The 15,123-nt window shown below is 36.3% G+C and overlaps 1 protein-coding gene across 2 annotated transcripts in view; it reads left to right on the top strand.

Annotated features, from left to right (window-relative positions):
* Nucleotides 1-12,880: 12,880 nt before the first annotated feature.
* Nucleotides 12,881-15,123, top strand: part of gypc (glycophorin C (Gerbich blood group)) — a 32,543-nt gene continuing 30,300 nt past the window's right edge. The window contains exon 1 of one of the 2 annotated variants that reach the window (XM_048194073.1): nt 12,881-13,136. The gene's annotated coding sequence lies outside the window, so the exon portion shown is untranslated. The remainder of the gene's footprint in view (nt 13,137-15,123) is intronic. The other variant, XM_048194072.1, reaches the window with a different exon arrangement.

Here is a 15,123-nt window from a genome sequence, read left to right as displayed (position 1 = left end):
CTCACAGGTCTGAAGAATTATAACCTTGTATGTTTGTCACTCACTAACTAATTGTGTTTGATAGAACATGAACAGAAAAATTTGGACATGATGGACAGGAAGACGTGGTAAGTGAACATTCACAGAGACACAAGACTCTGTGGCAACTAACAGGATATAATTATTATTATTATTCAGATAGTATTGAAGCTAATTAATAGGTCTGGATGAATGAACTGATGCAAAATACCAAGTAAACATTTTCTGACTAAAATGACAATAACTACTCCTTAAATACTTACGTCGGTAGGTAGCGACAAGTACGTTTTTTATCAGTGAGTAACTGATTCGTTCATTCAATCGATTCATTCAAAACACTATTTCGCTCAACCGATTCGTTAAAAAATAGCCTATTCAATCGGGACCGAAAAAACAACTGTATTTGCTGCTCAGTGACTTGCGACAGTTGATTGTAGCTTCTTTAAATTTATTTTCACTGATAGACAGGGGCGGATCTACCGGGGTGGCACGGGGTGGCAACTGCCACCCTAAGAAAAAGCTTTGCCACCCCATCTGCCACCCCAAAATTATCAGAGAATAAAATATAAATGTTAGCAGTGTTTCAAGTACTACTGCTTTTCAGTAGCGGCGCTTCAATGTGATGACATAAAAAAGACAGCGTATTGCAAAATAATGGCAAGAAAACACGTCTTTCAATAAGCTGCATGCAGCGCGCCCAATGTAGTCAGCTTCATTAACAAATTACTCTTATGGACCGGTTCTTTGGGAGTCAAAAACACAGCGCAGCCAAGTTCACTTACGAATTGTTTTCCATTTGTTCGTGAATCGGAAAATTACTGCTTCTCGGCTAACTCAGAAGTCCTCGAATTTTCGTAATTTTTTGTGAGTTGATTCACCGACCGCCCGCTCCAATTTCATCATGGATAAAGGTCTTTTTGCCATCCGACGAAACGGTAACATGAAATCAATAAGAAGATCCCGATCACAGAAACTAGTTAGGTAAGAATCTAAATGTATTTTAGCTTTTCTCGATTGCTAACACATTATAAGTGATTCAGTTGGCCCAGTTTCCCAAACCATTCGTTCAGTTCTCAAAACTAAGACACATTTCTCAAAACGTTTAACAATGACTACATTAGGTAGCAAAACTGATGACACACACCTGTCAAAATCTGAGAGAGAGCTGAATGAATAATTTACAGGGGTTTTAAACTTACACAGTACCAGTACTTTAGATGAGGGAAATTTCACTATATGAACACTTGTGATTGTCAACTTTCTCTGTAGCCATTTGTTATACTGTATTTTGAAGAACTGAGAAATTACTGGCTTGTGTCAGAAGACCAATACACTGCTATAGTACCATACTGTAATAAAATTTGGCCAAATGTGCAGAGGATGCTGAATTTAGTTTTACTGTAATTGACAGTATACTGTATTGTGGTGCATTCCAAGTTCATACATATCTACTGCCAGATCACTTTACAATAGTAAAATGAAAAAAAGAAAGAAAAAAAATCATTGCTGTATTTTACTGTATCTGTAAATTTATTTTTGTATAGTGTAGTAGACAGTGAGCTGCAAAATAATTCCTGAATCCCAGTAAGCTGTATTTTTGTTACAGTGTTACATGAATTGATCTCACTAGTGTTCACTGGGCAGTGCAGTAGTCTGTGTATTTGTTAAGTTTTGTGTGTCATCTGAGGCCAAAGTTTGATTTTGTCAGACAAGAATAAGTTTTTGACTAAAACATTTTATTTTGACCTGGAAGTTTGAGGTTTGTACAAGTTGGTGGATAGTTTTGAGATTGTGTTTATATAGTTGTGAGAAAATGTTGAATTGTTTCATTTCAACTAGATTAAAAAGTTTGAAAGACAAATTTATGCTGGCTTGTCATAAAGCCAACTTAAAGTCTTGTTTAAAAAACATAAATAGTTTGGTCAATTTGGCCAGAATATAGATGTTCTGGCTGATTGCTAAAGTGTTGCTAGGTGGTTGCTAGGAGATTCTGGGTGGTTGCTAGGCTCTTGCTGCAATTGCTGGGGTGTTGCTAGAGTATGTAGTTGATAGGCTGTTCTGGGTGAACACACACAGACATTCTGTTATTCTGAATTTCCCTCTTGAGGTGCAGTGCACAATCACTGCGTTAGAACACATTGACATCCACATGTGACATCTGTTAACAACAGAAACTCAAAAATTGTTTGCAAAAAACAAGTTTTTGTTGCTCTTTAACTTGCACTAAAACATGTGATTTATGCCATTGAAGTAACCTATGTAATATTAATAAAACTGCTCATCTCCTTTAGTGATACAAGGTCAGACTCATTTTAAATCTGTTGATGTTTTTCATATAGTGCCTTTACTTGGTGCCATGATGGATATTAAAATCTTGTTATTTATTTTGGTAATGCAATGTTTGTGAACACAATTGTGTATGTCAGGCCATAAATCTCCAAAAACTATGCATGGGTGCTTGCTTTGGTGTTGCCACCCCTTTGCCACCCTATAAATAATTTTCTAGATCCGCCCCTGCTGATAGAGTAAAAATAGACAAAGTAAGTGAGTCACGACTAAATCACTCAACCGATTCATTCAAAAACACTGATTCAATCAAGAACGAAAACTCCACTATTATAGGCTACTATATGCTACAATATTTATAGGAGACAAAACAAAGACAATCCAAATATAGGCTCAAAACCAGGAACATGAACTAAACCACAACATAATCCAAAGGACAGAAATGAAAAAAGAAACAGCTTCACATAACATGCAAAGACAACAGCCGACAAAAAGGGAATATATACAGAGTATAACAAAAGGTTAACAAGGCACATCTGAAACAGATTAATCACTATAGTAACAAACAAGACATCTACAGAAACCATAAAAAAATATGGATGTAGTGTCCGTGACGTCACCCGTAGGTTTCTGAAGAGCATTTTTGAAACCTAAAGCTGGCCATTGCCATCGCTTCTCACTCCCAAATAACAGAAAATGGGCAAAGAGGCGGGAAGTGGGTGGAGCTGACGGCAACAGACAAACAGCTAGTGGTGACAGCAGTAGCAATCCACCTGGCCGCGCCCATAATTATGCAGAACTTTAAGGCTTAATATAATTTAAACTGATGAGTTATAAAAAAAAATTCACCCGCCTCACAGTTGTCATGAAGGACAAAATGAGCTAAATAGACCAAAACCACAATTTGTACCAGGCTGTAAACATGTTTTTTTTCTGCTGTAAAGCTGGGCATTTTAACATGGGCCTCAATGAGATTCTACTCTCTTTTAGAGCCTGTCCCTAGCGGCCAGTCGATGAATTGCAGTTTAAGTCACTTCGGTATTGGCTTTAAGAGAAACAGGGAGGTTGCCGATTGACAGAAACAAAGGCAAACAGGAAATAAACAGGAAAGGGAACAGAAAATGCACTTCAAAATAAGAGTCCACTACATGACACAGGAATCGTGTATTGCTCAGAGACGCACAATAGTTGACCGTACTTGTGGCTTGTGGTTTTCTTTGACAAACCAAAAATAGACAAAGTAGCTTAGGAGGAAAAGTCATCTCTAAAATATCAATCAGGCTATTCAATATAAACTTATTGTTTGTTGTTTATGGAAGCTATATGACATGTTATTGGAGTCTGGGTATCAGTACTGTTGTCAATTAAGTTTATAAACCACACCCACAGAGTCACGCACAGCTCAGCTTCATTTTCATTCCAGCAGCCAGTGTCTGGAGTGTGTGCTGGCACTCATGTGTTGGCTGCTGTTGTCCATCACTGCGCCAAAACAAACATAATAGATTTCTAGTCATCTGCCTTTAGCCCTTTGACTCTTTGCCTCATCTTTGTGTGTGAGTGAGAGAGAGAGAGACAATGAAAATAAATTAAATAAGGGATTTAAGTGAACTGGGGGAAAATGGACAGGGAATATGAAAAAGGAAAAGGAAGACAAAAGGACAGTGACAGGGGATAATTAGATTGTTGAAGGGGAGTCGACTGGTTATGTAATAATAACCTTATGTTATGTAAGGATAATAACCTGCAAACTCATTCAGCCTAAAACTAGTAAGTTGAAATTGTTGTCTTTTTTCATGCACATTCCTGCTATTATTGTGAAAGATTCATTAGTGCATTTTACTCCAAAAGTTAGTCTTTGAAGTCTTCATAATCCCTTAATCAAATACTTATTTCGTAGTAATTAATTCGTCCTTTGAAAAAAAACAAAAAACTTATTTTGCATTGACATTCATAATATTAACAAATAACCAGCTATTTAGGCATTGTTTGAGCAAACTTTATTCATTCTGGTTTCATTCTGGTACATAATGTCCACTTTTCATAATTCAGTCAATTCAGCGATAGATAAAATAAAGTTCCTATCTACATTTTTTCTTATTGAATTTCCAGTTTTAATCAAAAACATGATGGCAATTACAGATAGAAAATGGGTTGCAAAAAAAAAAAAAAAAATCATTTTGACTTGAAAGGGATAGTTTACCAAAAAACAAAACAAAAACAAAACAAAAACGAACACTCTGTCTTCATTTACTTTATTTACAAAAGATATTTTGAAGAATGTTGGCAACCAAACAGTTTGGGTGACCACTGACGTCCATTGCATCGACAAACTATGTTTTGAGACATATCTCAACATATCTTTTATGTTCAATAGAAGAAAGACATAATGGCATAAATGGGTTTTATGGCATGAGAGTGAATAAATGATGAGAGAATTTTTATTTTTGGCTGAACTTAAGACATTAATGCTGTCCATTTGCAGAGTTTTCTGTTTTACTGTTTTGTTTGTTTTTGTTTTTTTAAATACACATAATTTTAGAGTCAGCAAAAAGATAGAAGTTAGGTTGGTAGTAACAAGTTGTTTTATGTATTGATTTATGTAAGAGCCCAAGAACCCTCCTGGTTCTGTGATGGGGAATCAGTGCACCCCCTATTGGGAGCATGATAACATTGTTGCTGTTGGTGATGTTTTTAGTGAATTTGGTGACATAGATTGATTTTCCGAATTCTATCAATGCTGGGAAACAGAGAAGCTGATAAGTGTAGGTGGAATCTTGTACTGGAGTCTTAATTTAGTACCTCATCATAGTCCTGGGTTGTTAGTGCTGATGAACTGACATGCTCTGATTGACTGTGCACATGTCCTGATTCTCTATACTCATGTCAGTCTGTAATTTAACAACTTTTTGAGTCACTCCTGGAGCTACCTGAAAAGTCTTTATATCGTCTTCAATGCATGTTTATCATATTTGTCTTCGATGCTATTTATGATCAACTTTTCATCATGGTACACATACCCTCAAGTGCTCCCTCGGATGCAGTTGAAACAGAAGGAGTTTCACTGTCTTTGATTGAAACCATCAAACCAATGTCAAGAGAGGAAGTTTGTCAACACAACCAATTAAAATTGATTTTTTTCTCAAGGTTGTTTGTTGTAGGGGGTTGTAGTGATTATGGATAAGTTGGGCTCTCTAAAGAGAAATTCCTCTATTTCCTCTAAGTGCAAATTCAAATAGTTTAACACATTAAAAAAAAACTATATTTTCTGAAATACTGCTGATTAACTAATCAAATAATCATAATACCCCAGATATATCAATATTTGCTGAGAAAAGTTCCCCAATGATTCAAACACATTACATTATTGTGGAAGACACACATCTGCACTATATTTAATTTATACTAAGTTCTGTCACAAAACTCCAAATGGCACAGGCTAAAAGGTCCTTAACTCAACCTGCTTGCAATGACATAATTCTCTGTAGTGCACAGCTGATTGGCTACTGATACAGCAGGAACCAATGAGCTTACATGCTCAACCTTCAAATGCTTGGTCAGCATTTGCTATTGCAGTGCAGTGCGCTTTCAGAAACCCTCCACCTTCCCCAGCTCCACCTGTGTAGATCTGTAGGGTTAATTCATGTGTCATGTATGTAATGGCAGTAGCAAGTCTCATACTTGCTTTGCAGCAGCAGCATAGCAGAACTATTCCGCCAAGACCAAATATATCAGCATTGTCGTACCCATTAACATGCGAAAACACCCCAAGAGTTGTCATGACAAAAATAATTTTATTTGACTGATTATTTGTTATTATTTGTCATTGTTTATTGTACTGCTGTCTTTGGTCATTGTCAATCTCTCTGTTATACAGCACCATGTACTATGCATGTTTTAAGATACTGTTTCAAGTTGCATGCCTTGAGACTTAATGTAGACAAAAACAGGATTTACGTTAAGTTACGTTTACTTTAAGACTGAATTACTCTGATGGTAGGAAAATTCCAGGTAAGGGGTCAGAATTCATTTTTTATCTTTTTTTTTTTTGGTGTTAAATTGGCAGATTTCAATTTTATGTAATAATATTTTCCCATCTAAATTCTGCTGAAGACATCAGACCACTTACTCCTATACCAAACACTTCAAATTCAGGTCATTACCAACAAGTATATACTGTTACTGTATATGCCATTTAAAATAACACCTTGTTGCAGATAGAATTGCCAGCATAAATTCTTAGCACAATCTCCCCACCATTGATTTCTGTCTATGTGTGAGGAGGCTGTAATGTTCTCACTGGCAGCCAATCAGAAGTCTGTCTAAACGCTCTTGCCTTTGAGAATGAGAGACCTTGTTCTCTGTAATTACTGTAAACACCCATCTCACTAATGGAAGAGAATGACTGTCGCAAAAGCCAAGAAACACCTGAGGATTTCTTGGGAGTTTTGTAGTGACTGTATCTCTAAAAACGATACTAATTTCTTTGAAACACAAAGTTGCCAGAACATGAATATGTCCAACTGACTGTTCTTTCTGGGAGTTTTGAGTATGTATTCATTTTGGGTGTCATATATCATTAATGTTGGCTGATTTAACTAATTAGCACAACAAACTTACCGAATCTATTAATCACAGCACAATAAATCTGCAACACATTTGTTATCTCTGTAAATTAAAACAGGCAGTGCTGTCATACAAATGTCATATAGCTTAAAGCAATTTTTCAAACAAGAATGAAAACTCTGTTTTCTGACAGTATCTTGGCTCAATGGATAAACAAAAAAAAAAAAAAAAAAAAAAATAGCCTCCACCTACACTTATGCAAAAAACATACCTATACATAAATTCACTGCAGTTTACAATTAAAATTACTATGTAGACAAACTTTATTCCCTTTCACACAAATTATGATTACAGGGGCAGATTATCTGTTATTAATAAACACTTATTTTTGCATGCTTTCACATGACCTCAAAACATTTTTACCATACTGCACAATTTGTAAACTATTATGACTAGCTTGACCAGGTCCATATGTATAGCTTTTTTGATACTCAGTTGTACAGCATTGCACTTGTGATACAGAACGCCCCAGTATGAGTCCCATGAAACACAAATCGTGATAAAAGAGCTGAAAAACTCATAGAAGCAAGCTAAAGTGCATTGTTGCCTCAGCAAATGTGCTTTTCCGCACGTTCGCTTTTTTTAACACTGTTGGTTAGGTTAAGGGTGCCAGATTCATGCACTTTTAAACACTTTTAATGACACTCACTTTGAAAGTGTTGCAAAACGTGCTAGGAACGCAATATCATTTTTTAGAAATGTTGCCAAAGGCATGTTCTCCAATGGGCCTTGGTTGGTTAAATATCTCCATACAGATTTTTTTAGGTGTGATTTCTCTTAGGTGTGTAAGATTTTCTGTGCTAATGAACAAAATCATTAATTAAGAAGTCTTTAAACAGATATGGCACCCCTCAAAAAAGCACTGTATGCAGAAGAAATGTCAATTCATTGATGGAGGTTCAGGGATAGAATGGGACAACATCTGGTCCTTGCAAAGCAGAAATGAAAAACAGTTTGCACAGCATATGTGCTAACCAGCAGTCACAAGTCACCCCTCATTTTTTAGGGAGGAAAATGACAGCAATTAAAATCCCAGTCTCTTCTGACATAACCGAGTTGAATTTATCACAATATCACAGTCAATCAAAATAGCACTTGAGACTCTTGAGTACTCCTCAAGAAGGGTGCAAATTGGAAACAGAAATGTATTTAATTTGGTTATAAATGTTTATACTGATCACACTATATTTTTAGGATATTATATATTTAATTTAATAATATTTAATTAAACATACTGCTTGGCATGTCCTAGGTGTTGCAATTTGATGGATATTTAAAGCCCTTATTATGTATTGTCACACTGTGCTTAACTAGCTGAAATAATCACATTTAAAATTAATTGCTTCATTCAAAGTACATTAAAGTTAGAGTCTGATGTTTATGCCATCATTAAAAATAAAGACCCCTCTAAAATGAAAATGTGAAACGAATCGCAGATGAAAGGTTTAAATGAAAAGTTAATTCATTCAACAGACACACTTTAAGGTGAAATGTGATGTACACTCAGGGTCTCGCACCATGATGGTGGTAAACTCAGGGTTATGAGATTAGTTTTGAGCTCACAAAACCAAACCAAGCCAGTCAGGCTTTGACGATTTTATTGATTGGTGGTTTTCATTGTCGGTTGATTTAATTTGTTTACAAGATTTCAATGACGATCAGCTTTGTTCCATTATGAGATTTCAATGACGGTCGGTTTTGTTCCATTATGAGATCTCAACGATGGTTGTTTTTATTTTTTCTCCATTACGAGATTTCAAAGACGGTCAGTTTTGTTTCGTTATGAGGAGTTCAATGATGGTTGGTTTTATTTCTTTTCAAGATCTCAATGACAGTTGGTTTTTTTCCTTTGTTCCTTTATGAGATTTCAAAGACGGTCGGTTTTGTTTCTTTACGAAATTTCAACGATGGTTGATTTTGGTCCTTTACTAGATCTAAAGTCCCTTTAAGACAAGTCATTTCACTCGGCGGCCATCTTTGAAACGCCTCTTGGGCATCCTGGGCATCATGCAGCTCCTATCTCTTTGAATGGGGAAACATCAAATTCTCCAAAACTGTTCAACAACCTTACGATTAAATTTCATATTTGAAACCACCAATCAAATCAAACAACAACTGTCTCATAATTTGTTTTCCAAATGCTCGAATCATGACAAAAAACCCCGGTATTTTTCAGGCTGGATCAAGCTAATGCGCATGCGCAGACGTAAATGCGCGTCTCCTGTGCCTCATTTCGGAGGCGCGCGTCTGACTGTTTCTATAGAAACCGGTGCTTCTAACGGCCGCTGCAGTGACGCGATGACTTTCCCAGTCGGTGATTGGCTCTTATTTTTTAGAAGGCGGGACTTATTCCGCCATATTGCGCGTTTCACTTTCTCCCATTCAAAACAATACAAGTGACATGTCTCGTGTTATTCTATAGTCTTTGCTAGATCTCATGACAGGTTTGGTTCTGTTATGAGAATTAAATGGGTCAGTTAACAAATCAAACTGTCAGTTTTGTTTCATTACAAGATTTCAAAGATGGTCGGTTTTGTTCCATCACAAGATTTCAATGACAGTCGGTTTTCATTGTCAATCATTTGTTCAGTTACGAGATCTCAATAAAGTAAGTTTTGTTCTTTTACAAGATTTTATTGACAGTTGGTTTTGTTCCATTATGAGATTTCAATGACATTTGATTTTGCTCCTTTATAACAGACATTTTTTTTCCATTACAAGACTGCAATGCCAATTGGTTTTTTTTTCCCCTAACAAGATTTTAATGACGGTTTTGTTCTTGTCAGGACACAGACGGAGGCAGGCAGGTAAGTGTGAAACAGGTTGTTTATTGAAAACAGAGGCATGGAAACTGGCAGATGGATCATGCAGGTGAGAATGGACACAAGCATGTTAAATAGTCACTTAGCTTAAATAGTAATGGGGTAATGTCTCTTTGCAGGAAAGGATCAACACAGGAAGAAGAACAGACGATGGAACACGGATGAAGGAAGATCTGGATGGCTCAGGTAAGTAGCAGGTAAGTAGTCCAAGGTTCATATGACTTTGTGCTATCCATAGACGAGACCAGACAACTGTGGTGAGGAAAGTGACTGCTTAAATAGGGAGTGCTGAATAGGGAGTTAATGACTTGCAGGTGCAGGTTATTAGTGAGTGAGTGCAGGTGAGGAACCGGAGGGATGCTGGTAAATGGAGTGCAAGTGCTGGTGGCTGTGACAGTTCTGCTATGAGATCTCAGTGATGGTTGGTTTTGCTCAGTTATGAGATCTCAATGATGGTCGGTTTTGTTCCATTAAAAGATCTCAATAATGGTCAGTTTTATTCCTTTATGAGATTTCAATGACAGTCAAGTTTGAAACGATTTAAACTGTTGGTTTTGTTTTGTGACAAGATTTCAATGACGGTTGTTTTTCAGTGTCAGTTTTGTTCCATTACGAGGTTTCAGTGATCTTCATGTCAGTCGGTTATGTTCAATTACGAGATGTCAGGTTTTTTTTAGCATGCCCGCCTACCCGCTGGTGATCCATGTTTGAGTCCACTCAGAGCGGGGCGGTTAGTAATGATGGGCAACTGAAGCCTCATGAAGCACTGATGATGACAACCTCTTCTTCATCAAGTTGTCAACATCACCTGAGCAGACTTTGCCTTTGTATTTTTGCCACAGCTAACATAATTTCAGCAGCAAGAGAAAAACTATCACTAAGGGTACATTTACACGACAAAAAACGGAAACGTTTTTTTCTTTGTACAGATGAAAACGTTATTAAAACTATCCCCGTTCACACGGATCCACGCAAATGACTAAAAATGCTGTATTATACATGCCAGACAAGTAGTTAGCAACGTTACTTTGTAAAGAAAGACTATGCGCATGCATATATACACATTCTTTTACAGAAACGCGCATGCCTATGCACCTTATTTTTCTGCACATTGATATTCTTCTATTTATTTCCCTATGGCGGCTAATAAAAGCGGCACATTCACAGAAAACACCTTATTTCCGCTTGAAAAATAATGTGGATGGACTAAACATGTAATACGCATGTGCAAGATGTCACCATTTTTCACAGATACACATTTTTGCAGTTTACAAGGAAATGATAACACCATTGTTTGCAAAATGTCCACTTTGAAACCCGTTTTCAAAAGTTTGCATTTCCAGGTAACCAAAACACCATTGTCGTGTAAATGAGGAGCCAAAACACACAAAAAGTTGTCTGTTTTAAGTTGAAAGTGGTGTTGTGTAAAGAGCCCCATAGTCAAGAGTCAAACTGTACAACTAAAGTAAACACTGATCACAATGATGGTGACTTCAAACTAAACCTGCTGTGATACATGCTGGGAGTTTTGTACTATTGTTCCAAGCATGTATTTTGGCATGACACTTTTGATTGTCACCATTGTTGAGATTCATGTGCTGATTCTTAATGTTTTTGTGTTTTCTGTTTTTCCTTCAGTGATTCTGCTTTTTAACAGGCTTTTTAGTGTTAAGATGATTCTATAAATAATATTTGAAGATTTTGTGGCTCAGATAAGGTCCAATTCTGGTTTATTTCTTTGCTTTTGGCTGACATGTGGCATTGCTGTGGCTCAGATTTGGCAAACAGGAGTGTTCACTCAAGTGCTGTTGTTCAAGGATCAACAAAATGTTGACCCAGAAACTCATCTAACTCAGCAAAATTAGGACATGCAACCAGCATCGCTGTTGAACATTACAATATTTGTGCATACTTACAAGAATGGCACACAAAAATAATATACTGAATTATATATATGGGCTTTTCTCAGCAAATATCCATATAGATGATTCAATTAATTAATTAAGTACTACAAACCACATCCCTACTAGAAGTTACACCCCCTACAATGAAACAGCAGCTGCATCCGAAATCACATACCATACTTATAGAGTAGGTGGAAAAACAGTATGTAACAAAAGAAGTATGAATTCACAGTACTCATAAAAGAGTAGGCAAAAAGTACCCGGGTGACTTGCTACTTTTGGCGAGATTCTGAATCGTGCATGAGATGGACACTTTACTGTCCCATGAGGCCACGGGAGAAGATTTGTGAAAGGCAGTGATGCGATGTAATTGGTGCTGGTAGGTCAGGTGATAATGATGACAGCAAGTGAATGTAGTACATCCGAATGTAGTACATCCGGATACTACACACACTCATACTATATAGAACATACATTTTTATTGGTCGTGAAGTAATTACTTATTCAAAATAAAAACTTACTCAAAAGAGTATTCAATTTAAGATGCAGCCCACCACTGGGGATGTCATCAATTCTCCTCTTCTACTTCACTTTCTTGCTTTTTTAACCTTCAATATCGCCACCTAGTGATAAAGCATACAAATCATATTACATAGATCACCAGAAGTCATCCTGTTTGTTTTTTCTTAAATTTTTAAAGAATTTAATTCTGAAACTATACAGTAAATTTTAATTTTATTGAAGGTGTATGGTTAGGGTAAGGTTTAGGGTTAGGGGTAGGTTTTTAGTTATAATTACCATAGATCTGTATTTGATTGTGTAATTTAATAGCTGTTATTTCATACTTCATAAGATTCGAAAACAATATAAGTTATCTTTACAAACATTTCATACATAAAACATAAAATAACTGTTTTTGAAAAGTTTGTTTAGGCAATGACATCCATGCTTGTTTCTTTGCAGGAGGCATAACTTATAGCAGTAGCCGTAACTTGCAAGAGTGTGGTTTGAAGTACTTCGGGATGCAGACAGACCCTTCTCGAAAAATGCAAAATTTCAGCATGCGCTTGGTCTGAACTCTTGCATAACTATTGCCTCTGTCTTTCCTCCTCACAGCCAAACAATCTTCCCCCTTCCCTGAGCTCAGTCCGACAACAGCTGTGTGTTATTCCTGAGGAGGAGTCTATTCAGCTGTGCCTTATTCAGGAGGAGGAGCCTGCCCAGCCATTGGTTAAACACAAGAAACCATTAGTAAAGCAGTATGCTGAGGGTGGAGAGGACTGAAAGGGAAAGTTCACGTGCTATACATTTAAACTTAACAGGTCTTTAAAAAAAAAAGACCCCTGCTATGATTCATAATATTATTCTCATCCTGTTAGAAAGTGAAAAGAACAACTCAGCCTGAGTAGAAGAAGTATTTCTGTTCCTAGAAACAGCTTGCAGGCTGTGGGAGAACTGTTGCAGAACTGCTGAGGAAAAGTTGGTGAGTTAGACTTCACTTCTGTATTTAAAGTAAAGCATGCTGTCATGAAACATGCTGCTTTGCAGATTTAAATGTAAGATTTAAAATGTGGTAAGTTGTGAATTAAGTTTTAGTTAAAGTGTTAAATGAGTAAAGACTTTATTTTAGATGATGACAAGTACTGTCCAAAAGTATTTCTACTATTTGCATCTGCCCAGCTTTTCTCCCATGGTCAGAACAAAGTGTTAAATTTCTATATAAAACTGTGGCTTTCCTTCATACCTAAAAGAGTGTCTGGTCCTTGAAATGGTTGTAGCTTAAAGTTGTTGAGTGACAGAGATGAAACATGCCAGGTCAGCAAATAACCGCAAACAGTTGTGAGTGACATCTGCCCTGCTATTTTAAGCTGCACATGTATTCCATTATACTCCAAACACACAGAGAATTATATCTTATGATACTGATGTTTTTTTTTTAAATTAGTTTATTAATATTTGACCCTTTGACAATCAAATCTTTGAATTATGTTTATCTTATAGGGTAGTTCATACAAAAATGAAAAGTATGTCATAATTCACTCACCCTCATCTAAACCTGAATGACTTTCTTTTCTGAAACAACAGAAGATACAACATTGAAAACAACATTGAAGCCCACTGATTTCTATTGCATGGACAAAAAACATTGATCAGAATATCCTCTTTTACATTTCACAGAAGAAAGAAAGTCCTACAGGTTTAGAACATCATGAGGATGTGTGAATTTTGACATAATTGTCTTTTTTATTATTTTGGGTGAACTATATTTAATTGTGTACAATATAATGTATTATAACCAAAAATCGAAACTATCAAAACTTATTTGTTAGTCACTTCAAAGTTGCCACCTTTTGCTTAGATTGCTGGTCATTCTGTCAACCAATTTCATGAGGTGCCATTTGGGATGCTTTTAATTGGTCTTTAATTCATTCGTTGTTGTGAACTTGTGGTTGGCTGCTTTTTCTTCACTATCCAGTCCAACAGCATCGTTTTGCAAAAAAAGAAACCTTTTTTTTTTTTTTTTGTCTGTCAATACATATGAGACTAACATTGAAAAAATAGGCAAATGATCTTTAAACAGTTAGATTTAAATTGCTTTGATATCACGCAGGGACTAGGATGTCCTGTTGCCTTAGGCTTGTGTGAAAGTGTAAATAGTAAAAGCCAGTTATGCTTGTATATAAAGTTTAAAATTAAACACAGCTGACATTAACACTGCTGTCTTTAAATAATGAAGTGGTAAAATGAAAACAAGCTGAAAATTGCTTTATTCTAGCACTGAGTAATGATGAGGGAAGTAAAAAAAACAGTGTTCTTAAATTAGGGAGTGAAAATTAGAATTTGTTTCCCATCAACACATATAACATTTATGAGAGCTCTCAATTAAGCCACAGGCATAAACATTGACACAACTTCAAGGAGTCAAACAAGGTTATAAATTAGTAGCCTTGTCAAATCTTTTAAAAATGGCATCATCCAAACTGCAAAAAGTCTCTAGCATTCTTATATATTACAAACTAAAAACACAAGAATGTCAGTGTATAATAAATTTGATATGTAAATAGAAGTACTTTGCTGGATTTCAGGAAGGAAGGACAGGGTGTGGACACGTGGTGGAAAGAGAAGGATGTACTGTATGGGTTTCCTTTGTTTCACTGTGAGCGATAAGGCCCAGGGTCTTTAAATGCCTCTTTCTTTGTTATTAACTGCCAGAAAGATCAACAAAGGCTAAATAAGAGTCAGAGAGTTTAATCGAATGTGTCACAAGGCACTATAATGTTTACAACATATCAGATCTACAGCTGACAGAACCTCTGTCTATAGTACCTAAACATATACTGGATGTTAGGGCTGACAGCTGGGTATCAACACTAACTTCCTAATTTGGGGCCTGTAAGACTTTTTAATATTTTTGAAAGAAGTCTCTTATGCTCATCATAGCTGCGTTAATTTATTCCTGTGATTGCAAA

The sequence above is a fragment of the Megalobrama amblycephala genome, linkage group LG6, assembly GCF_018812025.1.
Source record: "Megalobrama amblycephala isolate DHTTF-2021 linkage group LG6, ASM1881202v1, whole genome shotgun sequence".
Taxonomy (NCBI): domain Eukaryota; kingdom Metazoa; phylum Chordata; class Actinopteri; order Cypriniformes; family Xenocyprididae; genus Megalobrama; species Megalobrama amblycephala.
The sequence above is the reverse complement of the archived record's forward strand: the minus strand, read 5'-3'. Positions and strand labels throughout refer to the sequence as shown.